We start from the raw sequence: 15,185 nt of genomic DNA on the forward strand, positions 1-15,185 counted from the left end.
AAGCCGGTATACAAGAAGTTGCTCTGCTACTAGCATGTTTTTGTCAGCTCCTCCCTAATTTACAGCTTTAGGCAGACGCCTGCTTTTCCCTGCCCAGTCCTGAGGTACCAAAGTCCTACACAGCAGCTCAGAGCAACACCGAGATGCCTCAGAAGCAAACCAAGAACAGCAAGTATGGAAAGCCAGTGACCCATCCCATTTACCAGCTGATGCCTAACAGGTCACAAAGTACATTTGCTCAAACAGAAAAGCAACCACCAGCTACACTCCCTGGAATGTGGCATTTCTATCCACACCTGACTCATCACCAGCACTGTCTGGGTCACAAGCCAAGAGAAAGGACCACAAAAACAACCCCATGGAGTACATCCAAGGGATAATTGCCCATGTTCTTCAGAGAGCATCAGCATACAGCACTTCCCGGTTGGTCACTAATGGCAGCAAACACATGCTGAAAGGGAAACTTTACAGAATGCGATGTGCATGTCTCAGTGGAAGAGAAGACAGCAGACTGACACACCAAATTAGTACCTAACTCTAATGGGAGACTCCAAGCAACAGTAATGCAATACTGGCTCCTTGATGGGTCAGATCACAAGAGAAAAATACTACCTTCTCTTTGCAAGACTACATGTCATGATATACCAGCCAGCAACGTCCTCAGAACTTCTGTTGATAATGTGTACCATTGCCAGCCATTCTCATGAGAGTGCCACTGTCCTGGGTGAAAAAAGTTACAGCAACAAAAAATACCTGCTTACGCCCCAATCTTTACTAGCACTGCTTGGCAGCTCAGAGATCCACCCCACCAGTGAGACACACAGACCTGGGCTAGCAGAAAGCTACAGTGGAAAACTAGCCGAAGATCCACTCGTGGCAAATGTTCAGGTTTCCCCCCCCCTTGTGGTAAATTTCAGGGGCAAACCTAAGAGCAGCCTCTATGAAAAGGCAGTGACGACCTGTTCTGTCTGTTTAGTCTCTATACCTGAATGAAAGCATCCTCCCACTTCTAGAAGATGAAGGTTCTTTTGCAAAATTAATCATTTCTTGCAGCTCAAACAGCTCTTATTTGCCATCAGAAACAAAAAAAGACAATAAAACCTTCGTGTACCAGAGAAGAGAAAATATTTACCTTGCATTAAGTAAACTTTTCCCAAGGTGCAGGTACGACTGTAAACAGGAGGAAATGTTAAGAAAAAAAAGAGATGGTAGAAGCTGTTTGCAACTACGTACCTCAAAGCCAGAAGGGATACGAAACCGGATCTCCTCTCTTCAGGAGTAAAGAAAATTGTCACAAAGAACCACAAATTATTTATTAAAGAGAGTATGATACCACAGGGAAACAAAACAAAACCTAAAATAATCTAGATGCAGACATTTCTATCAAAAGAAACCAGATAACAGCAGAGGGAAGACAGTTCTTTCCTCTATTATCTTTAATTCAATTCTGCTTATCAGCATCATCGTTGCAGCTAAAAGTGCAAAGACTTTAACACATTTAGAGTCTTATTCAATTCCCACCGAAGTCACCGAATAGACTCCAGTAATGCTGTATCAGGTTTCTACGGGCCCTTCCAATCTGAGGAGCAAACCGCTCCTTTAAGGACTAAAGGAATTCAGCTTTCTTGCCTTTGTGAGGAAAGTGCCCTGGCTGCTTGCCCTTTCTCTGACTCAGACACACTTGGCCCAGTCCTGCGAAGGACTAAGTTCCCCCTGCTCCCATCGAAGTCAAGGGCATCTCTAAGGCTCAGCATGCCGAAAACCAGGCTGCCTGCCACACGGGCCAAACGCCAAGATACCAGCCAGTAAATGCACAAACCCTAGGAAGAAAGAAAGTGTGAAGGCAAAGCCCATGGCTCAAAATGGGCAGCCCTGTATCATTTTCTGTGCATGCCAGGCACATGAAAGTCCTGCTGTACCAGTTATCACGCTTCTCCATTTCATCCTGGGACCTGCGAGTCTAATTTGGGCTGATGCAGAATGGTGTGCGCACTTGAACGAGCCTCCGCTGGAAAATGTGGGCCATCACATCATGGTTTATTACTATTTCATTATCTTCAGATTCAATTCAGCCTGCAACAGCTCCTAAATAAATGCAACACTTCACAGATCTTGTTCCTGTATTACTTTCTGTGTTTTAAAATATTTTTCTTCCATTATCTAGAAAATATTTATACACAATGATAACATTTTGTGTATCTGAAGAGTCATTTATCTCAGGTTTATGAAGCCCTTCACCAGCTACAATTAATTAAACCCCTTGACACCATATAGGTAAATTTCAGTAACATCCATCCCTAACTGCGATAATCTCAAAGCACTTCTGGAGTGATCAGTGAATTCTTATTAGACAAATCACATACTTGTCTGCAGAGCCAGGGCCAGAATTCTGGGCTTTCCACTGCCAAAAATCTCAGCCTTTCAGCCTAAAGGAGAAGAAGCACTAAAGACAGACACTGCAGACTGTACACCATGCAGCCTGTGCCAGACAAAGCTCACCCTTGGCATCAGAAGCTGAACAGAGCTTACCTGAGCTAGCCAGAACACAGGCACCAGCCTGCAAAGAGCTTACAAATTAGGAAATCAATGCACAGAGATTAAATTATCACTCCAAATTGCCTTAATAAATCTATGGATGTAAAAATGGGATAAATTAACAAACATGCCACCACCTGTCCCTGATATACACCAAGAGCCCAAACTCCTCCTCTTGCTGTCCGGCATTCATCTCTAGCAGCTGTAAGCTCTCCAGCTAAGAAATACAACCGGAGTTCCTAGGTTCTGCCTCCTGTACACACATCTAATGTATCAAATCTATATTCAGAATTAAATTGTGCAAAGCCTCTCCTGTACTCCAGAGAATAGCAATCGCTGCCAGTTGAAGACAATGACAGCAAAATCTTCTTTTGCCTAGCACCTACTGCTGCACTTGTTAGCTATCCACCAGCCAAAACAGTCCAGTCCAGATAAAGGTCTATGGAAAGTCAGCTTTATCATCCCTCTACCCCTGAGCCATCAGGTGGTTTGCAGCACCAAGTCTTACCTGTCACACAGTTGTCTCGTCCTTGTAAAGGTGCATACCCTCTGCTATGTTTACCTTGATACTCTGATGTTCAAACACTTGCCTACAGCTATAGGGGCAGGTGTACTTGGTCACATCACTTATTGAATACTCTTCTGCTAGATGCACTGACCACATCCTCTTTGCACGTTTGCAGCCTCAGATCTCTTTCAGCTACATCACATTGCTGATTTCTTTCAAAAAAATTGACTAATTCTGCTATTGACATCCCCATAATTTCTGCCGTTCTCAAGGGAAGCTAAGGTCTTTTAAAAATACAGCCTTCAATATCCGAATCAAATCCAAAAATCAGAAGGGCTTTTCCCATCCTGCCTCCCTGTGCAGGAGCAGAGGAGGAAGTGCCAGGAATCTGATGTTCTCGTCTGCTCTGTAACTGACTTATCATGGGGACTCTGGCCAATTGCATAATTACAACGTGCCTCAATTCCCTCATTTCTCAGTGGCTACAATTATGCTGTAACAAATCCCTCCTCACCTGGGACTGATCCTGTACTTAGGATTCTGCCTCCCTGCAGGCACATCACAATCCGACAGGCACAGGCCGTGCTCCTGGGAGAGCCAAGGTCTCTGACTGGAGCTGGTCATGAATTTTTCAGCAAGTTACATGTCAGTGGCTTGAAAGAGAATCTTTTCATGGGAATATGCCACTGTTCTGGAAGGCCTCATCAGAAGGACATGTCTCTGGATGAAACAGAGAGAGAACAGCATTTTTTTTCCCTTAGAGAACAGCTGAAGAAAGTGCGGACTTGGGGCTGTTAACAGGACTGGGAAATCCAGATTCAATGCAGGCACCAGCCTGTCAGATATGCCGGCAGGGGATCCAGATTCCCCAGGAACAGTTTTTCCCACTCCTTTGTGAAAACCTCTTAATAGCATTTCTTCCACTCCAACTCTTTTCTGAAAAGCTTTAAAAGGTCTTAGTGCCAGGGACATAAAGAAGAGAAAACCATTTCCTACCTGGCCCTACGACAGGGAAGGAGCTCAGGTTCCGCTTACCTGTAAATGGTGCTGTGTGCACGCAGTGACCAGGGTATCACGAGCTGAGCTCTCAAGAGTCCAAGGATGTTAGAATCTCCACTCAACCTTCCTCCAACAAAGAACCAGCCTGCTGGCCACCTCCCAGGGATTCTGTGCAGATTATTAATTAGTTAATGGCTAGAGAGTGCTTGGAAAAGGTAGAAGGTGAGATATTGCTGTCGTTTCCCATTGTTATCGTGGCTCTCTGACACACATGCCACAGGCAACTTGGATCCATCCTTCCTATGAATCTGTGATGCTGGACTCAACATGCATCAGTTCTTCCAAGCACAGCATGTGAGTTATAACAAGCAAATGATGATCTTGGCCTTGAACCTTTTAAGAGAGCTCTGGAGATGGGCACAGGGCCACATGCTCTTAACATGCAAATGTGGCCACGTGACATCGCTCTACCCCGTGAGACTATTTGAAGAAGCCCTTCTGCCAAAAGCTACTGCTCACCCAGAAAAGCTGACAGAAAGGAAGATGTGTCTGTACTAAACCGTTTGCACAGAGCATCTGCTGACTTAGCCTAAAGTGCCACTGAAGGGATTTGGGCTAACTTTCTAGCCCCACAGTGACAAAGGCGGAGGCACGCATTCTTGCAACTTGGCTCTAAGAGCGGTAACTCCCACCAGAGGGGACGAGAGGACCACCAGGACTCGGATCTACTGGAACTCATCAGCCTTCCCTTCAGCTTCTTGACTCAAACTGACAACACAGAAGACAGTGGCCAGACTCTCCTTAGAAAATGATTTATTATAATCTAAACTCTAATGCCAACACATTTAAAGCAGGCCTAACTCTTTCAGCAGCCAGTATTACCTAATTTAACAAGCCAGCTGCACAAAATGGATCAAAGCAAAGGCTGGAATTTGGACAAGCACGTTTACACTGGGTGTCCACACCACTCGAAACAGGTGATTTATAACCGAATCAGTTAAGCTGCTGCCACTTTTCTGACAAGCCCAGAACTTCCTCCTCCCAGACTGACAGGATGGATTACCTTCATTTCTTTGTAAGTCAGAAGACCAAAGAAGCATCTACTCTGCACCAAGCTGTGCTTGCAGTTCTTAAAGATGCACCCAAGTTCGCTTTTCCAGCGGGCACATCAGCACAGGGCGCAGCCCCCTCCCAGCAGCAAGTGCCTTGGTGAGTGGCTGGCCCATGCTGACTTCCATGGAGAAGCTAGTGGGGAGACGCACTCCCCTCTAGCTGCAGTGTCACCTTATGCCCTGGAAGAGAACACTGCAGTTGTTCCCGTGCTCCAGGAATTACACACCTCTACTCTTTACCTGTCTATCCTCAGTAAAAAAAATCTGCTTTGATAACTTGCTGCCAACAGCTGTCAAAAATCCAATTTATGTGCATGCGAGTTCTATATGTGAACACATCAGAAATTACTGTTTATCATCCAGCTATCTCACTAATCTCCTTTTTACCAAACTCTGTGGATATAGGGTAACGTGGTATTAAAAGGACTTGGCTAGATTATCAGTGCAGGCAGCATGCAACACCTCCATTCCTAGGTGTGCAATCGCCTGCCATTTCAGATAATGCACCTTCCCCAAGGCTTTGGCAAAATACGCATTTGCGTTGCAGAACATCAAGAGACAGAGAGGCAATAAACTCTCCTCTCCATCCTTCCTTCCAAGAGATAAATGACTTGGCAAGTTGAGTGATAAAGAACCAAAGTAATTATAGGTCATTAAGCTGCAACTAATACTGGTAGAGAATGGGCAAGGGCCTGCTGGTTCAAAATGTTATCAAGGAAAATCTAGGATGTGGCATCAAGGCATGCATTGAAAACAGAATACATTTCATGCTTCTCCTAGAAATACTTTATTTCAAGCCACCACCTCTTGTTGTTTTATTTGGCATAACCACTTTTTGCCATAAAGAATTCCTTCTTCTGTCAAGGATTTTATGAAGGAGACAACAAACAGCATCTACCAATGAAACAGAGAGCCTCCACGTTCTCTTTGGCAAAACAAAGCTCATCTCAATCTTCATTCAGAAAGAAATCCCAGCCCAGTCAGAAAACACTACCAGACCTCACTGCAGAGCCCATTTGCTCCTCATGCAAGGCCTCCACCTGAATCTGTACCATTCCTGCATTTACTGCCTGGACTTCCTTGAAACAAAATTCCTGTGCTGAACATCTTATCCATAAATTTCTTGCCAACCATGACCAAACCTTCATTCATTTGCTTTCAAAGAATATGATGGGATTCAGTAATGCAGCAGAGAAATTACTGCCCGTTTCAGGTGCACACAAAAGGCAGTGCTCAGCTCCCATGAGAATCCAGCTCTGGTTCCACATGTCTCACCATCTATGGGGAGAGGAAAAAACTTCTACTCCTCTGCCAGGCAGGAGTTACTTAGGCTTATTGAGCACATATTCCTGCACGTTACCTTCGGGGCCTGGCCGAAGTTAACATCTTCAATATCAAGAAGCCACCTACATGACTGAGGCAGCTACTGGTGCTTCTACAGCCCGTTTGGGTCCCAGCCTCTCCCCAGAGATCACCACAGTGGGGGTTAAACAATGGTTCTGGTATTTGCAATGGAAAAATTGGGAGCTGCTGAAGGATCTGGGACTGCATTCCTTTAAGTCTGAAACACGATTCATATTAGATAATACAAATCTCTGATGACCTATGAGCTGAAGAGGGAAGTTTCTCTGCCCCTTTGCCTTTCACTAGTTCCACTGATTTCTATGACAGAGAAGTTTGAGGAAGTTTGAGGAAGAAAAGCATAAACCCAGTTCTAACCTGTCTTCTGTAATCTGTCTTCTGAACACACACAACATTTACATGTGGCCCGTATGTGACCGTCCACCAAGGCAGATTCTGTGCCAGTCTTCTGGGCTTGTACCGTTCCCAGCTGAGCAAAGTTTCACAACAGTAGAAAGCTGGGGCCTTTATCAGAATGGGAATGTTCAGTGTTACTGATAGAACTCAGTCATGATTATCCAGGTAGATCATTATACTCTCTTAGCAATTACCACCAGTGCTAATGTAACTTTGGCTGGGCAAACTATAAGAGTGCCTTGATGTGATTCACATTCGGGGGCTTTATATCATAAAGTGCAACATATGATCCCAGTCTGACAAGCTGATACTGCACACTGTATAAATGGAGATGAATCACTTCCTAAGTCTTTGCAGAAGGTTTATTTACCCTCAAAGAAACAAGTTTCCATTCTTCTAAAGGCCGCCTGGACAGCAGAACCATGCATTCTTTTCCCTGTCTACAAGGAGGCACCTCCAGGGTAGAAGCCCTTTTCTGAGTGACTGGCCTATGCCTGCAGCCATCTGCAAAATGCCTGTCCCAAGAACCCTGTTTAAGAAAGGAAATCCTGTGAGACAGAAAGGACTTTGAAAGGAAGCTACAGAAAGGATGAACGTGTGCTGGAAAACAGCAGAAATCTTGAGACCATGTTCCTATTGCAAATGCTATTTAGGTGTCACATCAAGATGAGAATTGATGCAGTTATTAAACACAGCTACTTTATAAACCTCAATTCTGTAAATTAAATGAAAACTTGAGGTCAGACCATAACTGGAGGCAGGATTTGGCCAAAGGCCATTATTTTTCATAAGGACTGGCCTCTGGGATAGCTGGAGTGGGCTAGTGAGATAGTTAACACAGACTAAGAGAACAGTACTGACAGATTATGGCAGTACTGTCCCATGGCAGGGGGGATGAAACTAGATGATCTTCAAGGTCCCTTCCAACCCAAACCATTCTACGATTCCATGATTTTTTTTTTTGCTGAAAGTAATCCCACCACTGAACTCTTACACAGGTTTGAAAATCCATTCACATCCCAGAAGCCTGACTGCAAAACAATTCAACATGTGGCAAAACACACATCCTCTATATGCAAGACTTACCTGGGATGCTGCTTGGAGTTTGTTTGCTTGTTTTCCCCTGCCCTCTCAATACTAACCTGCCTATATTTCCAGGAATTAAAGCTAAAGGGCAGAGTGATAAGATTTTTCCAACATCACAGTAAAAAATACGGCAAAACTGGCTTCCCCAGACTATCAGGCCAGCGTTGCAATTGCACTTTAACTTGTTTCACTAGACCCGTAAGACACCACTTGTGCTGAACAGGTGCAGGGGGAGACATCAGGTTTCAGGTATTGTCCAAACTGAACAAGAGCATCATTTGTTGGTAACTACTTCCCAGTTAAATGGATTGAAATGGGCGAGTCCCTTGAGTTGAGGGATATCAGCCTTCTGGAATGACAACGGCATGAGCCCAATGCGTAATAATTCAGGCCCTACTTTCTGCCTTTAGAGTGTGAGGCACAGACATTAATACAGAAATGCAGCTCCACAGGCTGTGGGATCCTGGGTACCAGAAATTCTGCTCAGTGCAGAGTCTCAGGCAAAGCACAGGGAAGGGAGAGCCCAGAGGGACACTCTCTAAGATGTGGTTCCAGCATCCACAGCTGGCCTAAATTTTAATCCATGCCAGAAAGCAGCTCCTTTCTCACAGATGGCTGCTGTTAGTGAGCGCTGACACCCACCATGGAGCAAGTGGGCATGCAATATTAATAGCATCAATGAGAAAATTATGAGCCCACATCAAAGCACTGAAAGTTTTTTTACGACATTTGGCTTTAAAACTAAGTGCATAGGGAAAGGTATTACACTCAGCTAAGCATGTTTAGAGGACTTTCTTTTTAAGATGTGATTCTGCAGTTTTCAAACACACACACACGTATGCAGAATGACCCCTTAAGGACAGGGAAAAGCTGCTGTCAGCTATAACTCAGCAAATCACAAGTTACACAAAGAAATAAAAATCAATGCTGCTCTGAAATTTAGCCTGGTAGAAAAGTCAAAGCTATCATAACTAAGGGCTGAGAAGTTCTGCTGTGACCATGTTTTTCTGACAACATGGTCATCCCCTTGGAATCTGGGTCTGAAGATTTTGCCGGAATTAAACAGAAGCAAACCAATAATGCAAACGAAATAGTACAAAGTCATTTGCTAGAATTTTTCTAGTAACAGGTAATAAGAAAAGAGCATAATGAATTAATCTAATTTAGAAATCTCCCCTCCTCCATTAAAACACTCTGACATTGGAGCAATCTACCCAGAGCCTATTCTCACCAACAGAGGCAGCACAGCTGAAACATGGATGAAGACGCTGTCAGCAACGCAATCTCTACGAGAAGACTCTTGGATTTTGGGATATAATAAATTAGGGACAAGTACAAAGCATAGAAATATTATCATGAGGACATAGTGGCTGCTACTGGTGTCCCTTTTGACCGGACCAGAGACTGCTCAGCCACGGCTAAGTCTCCACAGATGGGCACAGCCCAATCTGAGCTCCTCTGCTTGCACTCCAAGCAACTTGATGCACGTGTCTGTTTTGACAGCTGTAAAGGCACATGAGCACAGAACCGTACCCACGCCAGCATGCCCTGCAAGGTGCCCGTCATAGTCCTGTCCTGCTGACAGCTACAACAGTCTATCACTTCCAGCTTGGAGGACATGTGCTCTATCACTGCAATACTCTGAACAGCTATAACGTATGGCATGACGGCAACAGTGAAGTCTTCATGTGATTCTAGATGTGTTTCTTTGATAGCTCTCGCACTTTAACATCCACCCACAGTGAGGGCCTGACATCTTTTTGAGTAGTTTGTTGAGACACTACAACCTGATGACTCAACTTAGTTATTTGTCTTAATCTGCAGCAGACCTCAGAGCTGCACAGTAAAATACAACAGCTATTTCCCTCGGAGCAGGTGAAAGATGGAATCAACCACTAATACATCTGCTCTACTTCCTCTGCTCAGTTAGCTGGTTTCATTTTGAATCAAACCCTGCCTATCTTCTACTTAGTATTTGGGCAAAATAGACAGGATCGAAGCCAATCCTATCTTACACATGTGCAGCCTCCCTGACTTCACTGGCGCTCAGGCCAGACAGTTTGAAATTACATCACTGGCATCTCGATGCAGCTTAGATGGCATCACCTCAGGTTACATAGGAATACAGGACTGGGAGAGACCCGCCGGGTCACCAAGTACAGTCCCTGCTGTCCAGGCAACCACGTCACCTAATCCCTTTATAAATGAATCAAAAATAGTTATGAACCATACTTCATCGGGCTCACCCCAGGCTGGCCACGAATGATATATTGTGGTGTAAACTGACTCGGGAAAAAGTACACAGACACGTCCAAGACAAATTAGAAACTGCAAAAAGCAGGGAGCAACTTAGTCTAATGGCCAGGCAATGGGACAGGCAGCAAGATGGCTGGGTCCTGCTGCTGCCTCCCATGCTGACCTGTTCCGCCCACAGTGCTCCATCCCTCGGGTTCCTCTGGGCTGAGACCAAGATAATGATGTTGTCCTTCCTTTGTAAATTGTTTTTAGCTCTACAGACAAAAAGAGGGATACAAGAACTAACTATTTTTATCCACTCAATCTCCCCAGCAGGTTGTTAAAGCCCATTTTAAAGCCCTCCTTTGCAATTCAGTCTGCGGATAATTTGCTACCTGCATCTCTGTAAAGTTTAACCTGTCAGAGCCTGGCAAAGGTGTAATTTCATCCCCAGGCTCTTCTGACTTGAGACTCTGGAGCTTCTCTTTGTGGATAAAGTATCAAAGCAATACCTCTGTGAGACAACAGCCCTTTGCATCTCACAACCCATGCATTATTCTCTCTAAACATAGTTTAACAGGCCAGAATCAAAACTTTTGCTCTCCCCTCATTTCTCCTCCCCCCATGCACACTTTAAGAAAGAACAAACACAGATAAGAGCAGCAGACAGACACAGAGACAGAGAGAATGGTTTATCCCACAGGCAGAGGATTACTGCATCATGATGTAATGACCTTGTGCAGAAAAGAAAAAGGTTACTTACATGACAGCACGAGTTGTGGAAATACCAGCTCCTTTCCAGAACAGGGTAAAACAATGTCCATTTAAAGTTACGCTGAAGAAAACGTAAAACACTTGTCCAGTGAACTGGAGAGAGAAAGAGCAAACTTCAGCCTAACTGGCCTGGATATAATCTCTCTCCAGATACACACAACATGTTGAACCAAACAAGCAGGAGTGTTGTTCATCTAAGCGTGCATGGAAAGCAGGTTTGCATCTTCAAACATTCAAGAGTCCCCTCCACTCCCTACAAAGGTGCAGGGCAAAAATTGTCACTTTTGTGTTTCCTTTCAGGTGCAAAATGCTCTGGAGCCAACCATTTTGTTTGCCCCCTGCAAAGACTTTACATTTGTATTTTCTTTGAATGTTTTCTTCCCCCACTGAACAACTGGAGGCAGGAAGGCCACATGCTGCCTGTATATGAAGCAATCCCATGAAAGAGTAACTCGAGGCCAGGCTTGTTTTCTCTGTTTAGACAGCATTTAGCAAAGCCTTGGCCATGACTAAAACTCCAAGGCTGAGTTAATCACATTTATGACTACAGGTTCCTCAAAGGGACTTGTTTCTAATGAATTTTCAAATGCTATGAAAATAATAGGTATTTACCATTTAAAACATTCTAGAAGAACACTGATGTTACTGCCCCAGTACAGCACACTTACTTCACTGCTCATTCATCCCTCACTGTTGTTATTCTGCTAAAGTAAAGCGTGTGTTATTAAAGCCAATATTTACCAACAGATACTACAGTTGTGAACATAATGTAGTCCTTCCATGTAAAACTAGGCTTCCAACAGGAAATAAAAGGCATTTGGCAAGTCTTAGCCTGCCAAGGGCAACTGCTACATGTCCTGTTTCCAGGACAAGAAAGCCCTCCAGTTACTCCAGATACTTCCAGTGGTGAATGCTGAGCTTGTCTGGTAAGTTTTCCGATCCCAGTGGAAATCCTACAGCAGACACAGAAAGCTCTGAGTCTGAATTGGCACCAGATGCTTTAGAAAACAAGTGAATTTCATTTTGTTACAGGAATATGAGAAGGCCAAAATGCTTTATTTGTCAGCACAGGAACAGTCACTCATCTAAGAACATGAATATTCTGTTGAAGTTGCTATAAAATGAGACTCTTCCAAGGAAACCCTGCATTGAGCAACAGTGCCGTGTGCCAGCTTACAGTGCCCTCTACACTTGTATGCAACAAGAAAGTATTTTCTAGAGCAGACAGCCTTCAGACTAGAGTATGGAATATAACTTGTGGCAAATTCCAACCTCTCAAGAAGAAGCCTACAATGTCTCCCTACTAGCTGAAAGACCCCATACAAAGGCCAACTCAACATCATGCGTCTACTGCAGTGTTTCTTCTCAATTAACGAAGAAAAAGCGTATTAGCCATACATCAAAACTGCATTGCAGCTAGAGCTGCCAATTACTTATGGCAAAAGGGGAGGCTGATTCATTTGACTGTATGTGGGCCTTGGCTGGAGTTTTCCCAAAATGCTACAAGAAAAGAAGAAAACCTCAGTGAACCTCCCCCTCATTCCCACTCCTTCCTCCCCCCCAAATCACAGTCAAGAGGCCCATGCTTGCAAAAACAACATTTCCTGGAGGATTCTTTCTCCAGATCACTCCTTTTCTAAATTCACACAAAACACACAGCAACTCAAAATACGTTTGCATATGATATATATGCATACAAGGACACCCCTCCCAGACACGCACAAGTGAAATGCAATGCAAAGTGTCTAAAAAGCCTTTAAATTCCCAGTCCCCAGAGAGCCCCTACGTCTTCCATTATAAATCCTGCTGCGTTACGTGGCCACCTGTGTAATGGCTACCTTACAACACTCGGCTCAGCAACCAGCCTGCAACAATGGCTGAGCAGGGCGGGGGGGGCCTTGTCTTTTTGCTCAAAACAGTCACAAACCGGAACATTTCTGCTAGGTACAAGCACATCCTGAATCCAGATCCTTTCACAAGCTCCTTGTATCGCATGCGTTTAACACCTAATATGTCACAAGTAGCAATTCTTCATCCAACGTATCCCTCTTTCAGTGCATATGTTTTAAATGAGCCTTGCAGCCTCGGGGTGCCGGGGCTCTTCTCTCCCTAACACTGCCGGATGGAAGCACCACACGTCTGCTTTGAAAAAGGATACAAGAAGTAATGTTCCACCATAAATTGTCCTCATTAGTCGCCATGGACCCAAATTCTATCATTTAGGCACCTACTAGCCCAGGTTTGCAAGGTCCCTGGCCACACCACCACCACTGTTCCCCACAGTGAGTTCAGGACACAAAAATTCAATCATGTTTGCCTCTAACTGGCATCTTCTATTGCTCTGCCAGCACCCCACTGATGACCTTGGACATTTGACTTCATCCTTGTGTTTCCAACGTGTCTGACATGAGTCAACCTGGCACACAGTCCCCCTAGAGCAGCCAGACCCTGCCTTAACACACCACTGCTTTTTCTCCAGGCCTGACTTTTAGCCATTTATTGTAAACCTTTAAAATGGTTTTCACAGAAAACAGGCTTTGAAATCCTCAGAATGCAGAAAAATGCTTGAAGCATGCACCTACTGCTCATTGCCTTCTGGCACCAATGTTGAAAATTCAAGTGAGCACACTGGGAGGGAGCCTGGGCCAGCCTGAGCTGCCCTTTCTGTGGCAAGGGGGACCTGTGGTCAGACACAGCCAGCTCCACGGACCACAATGTAGTACCTCGCTAACACTGCAGGGCAGACCAGTGCAAAGCTGCTTCTGCCTAATGAGCCCACCAACAAACGCCATCAGTCTAATGAGAACTCATGCTTTAGAGGCTGTTTGGAATACGTAAGAGCCCTATTTTTTCCTTGCCTTGCCCAAAAGTGAGTCCTACTGCGGGTTGATTTGGGGATTATGTTTACCAGACTGCTTCCTGGGGTACATACACAGCTATAACTCTCAATGTATAATTTCTGTTCTGGTATGCAAGCAATTATACTCAGGATAACCACTCCAATAAATGTATTCCTCAAATATTGGATCACAAATGTTCAGCTGTACCATGAGGCCAAGCTCGCAGAGCTGGGATCAGCAATGCAAACATCATGAAACACAGCTCAAAAAAAAATACTCAAGAATCGTGTAACTGACCTCTTGCATCATCTGTGGGCCTGGAAACTTCATCCACATACTGTTGCTCACTAAGTAAGAGGAGAGAGTCCTTACCACACCAAGGACTTGGAAGTGGAAAACTACCTCATACTCATATTCCTATTGCTTTTCCTTATTACATGAAGAAGCCTGGCATTCACGCTCAATGTCCAGAGTGCTCTACAGACCACAGAAGAACTCAGGGCATGCCCTGAAGAGCAAGTTGCTCAAAAGCTCTCACTGTCTGCATTATGGATCGTGGCTGTAGGAAGTGCCCCCTAATTAGATGCTTTGGAGACATTTTACTTCAGAAACACACAATGGTACCAGGAGTTCCAGTGTTTCAATACCACTATAGCTTTCAAAAAGAAGGGTCCAGGACACAATCTCTGTGCATGAACTGTCAATATACTGCAGAAAAGAGTTAAGGCTCCACTCTCAGCTTATTTCTTCTGAAGTGCTTAATATTATTCATTAATGCCACTAGAGAGGAGGATTCTGCATCCCCCTAGTGCAAGAAGAAGTGCAGAGAGAACAGGAGCATGGAGAGAAGGTGTGGTGCAGGATGTGGGGCAGAAATGAAAGGAGAAGACTGGCCCCAGAGATTGCCACTCTAGATACTTCCATATAGATACTTCCACATGGATACTTCCAAATATTACCCCACCTTTTTCTGGTCCATGCATCCTACAAAGTGCAAAGTGCCTCCTCAAAAAGAAACAAAACAGGGAGCAAATTCTGGCTCCTTTAGTCTTTTTTCTTGCTAGAAATCTCACCTCTTCCCAATTTGAGTTCCCAGAGCCTCTGGAATGAAGAGAGGAGAGCCATAGCACAGCACAGCTAACAGAGACCGTATCTGTAGGAAATAAATAACGAGGATGCCAACCTGAGCTGGCTAGGCTCACTAAAAAGATCAAATGAGGATGTAAGCAGCTCTTTTCTGGAGCAGGCAGGCATCGTTTCAGTTGTTGAAATATTCATGCCCCGATAGGAGCTGTTGCATCAATGTCTGTCCCTGATACAAACAAACCTGAGCTCAAA

At 44.5% G+C, this 15,185-nt stretch overlaps 1 protein-coding gene across 6 annotated transcripts in view; it reads right to left on the bottom strand.

The window, feature by feature from the left end:
* PAK3 (p21 (RAC1) activated kinase 3) overlaps nt 1-15,185 on the bottom strand; it is a 145,005-nt gene that overhangs the window by 58,139 nt on the left and 71,681 nt on the right. Inside the window, exon 2 of one of the 6 annotated variants that reach the window (XM_069810957.1) lies at nt 10,997-11,100. The exons of the other annotated variants lie outside the window; for them this stretch is intronic. The gene's annotated coding sequence lies outside the window, so the exon portion shown is untranslated. The remainder of the gene's footprint in view (nt 1-10,996; nt 11,101-15,185) is intronic. 6 annotated transcript variants of the gene reach the window in all.

The sequence above is a fragment of the Haliaeetus albicilla genome, chromosome 23 (genome assembly GCF_947461875.1).
Source record: "Haliaeetus albicilla chromosome 23, bHalAlb1.1, whole genome shotgun sequence".
Classification (NCBI taxonomy): domain Eukaryota; kingdom Metazoa; phylum Chordata; class Aves; order Accipitriformes; family Accipitridae; genus Haliaeetus; species Haliaeetus albicilla.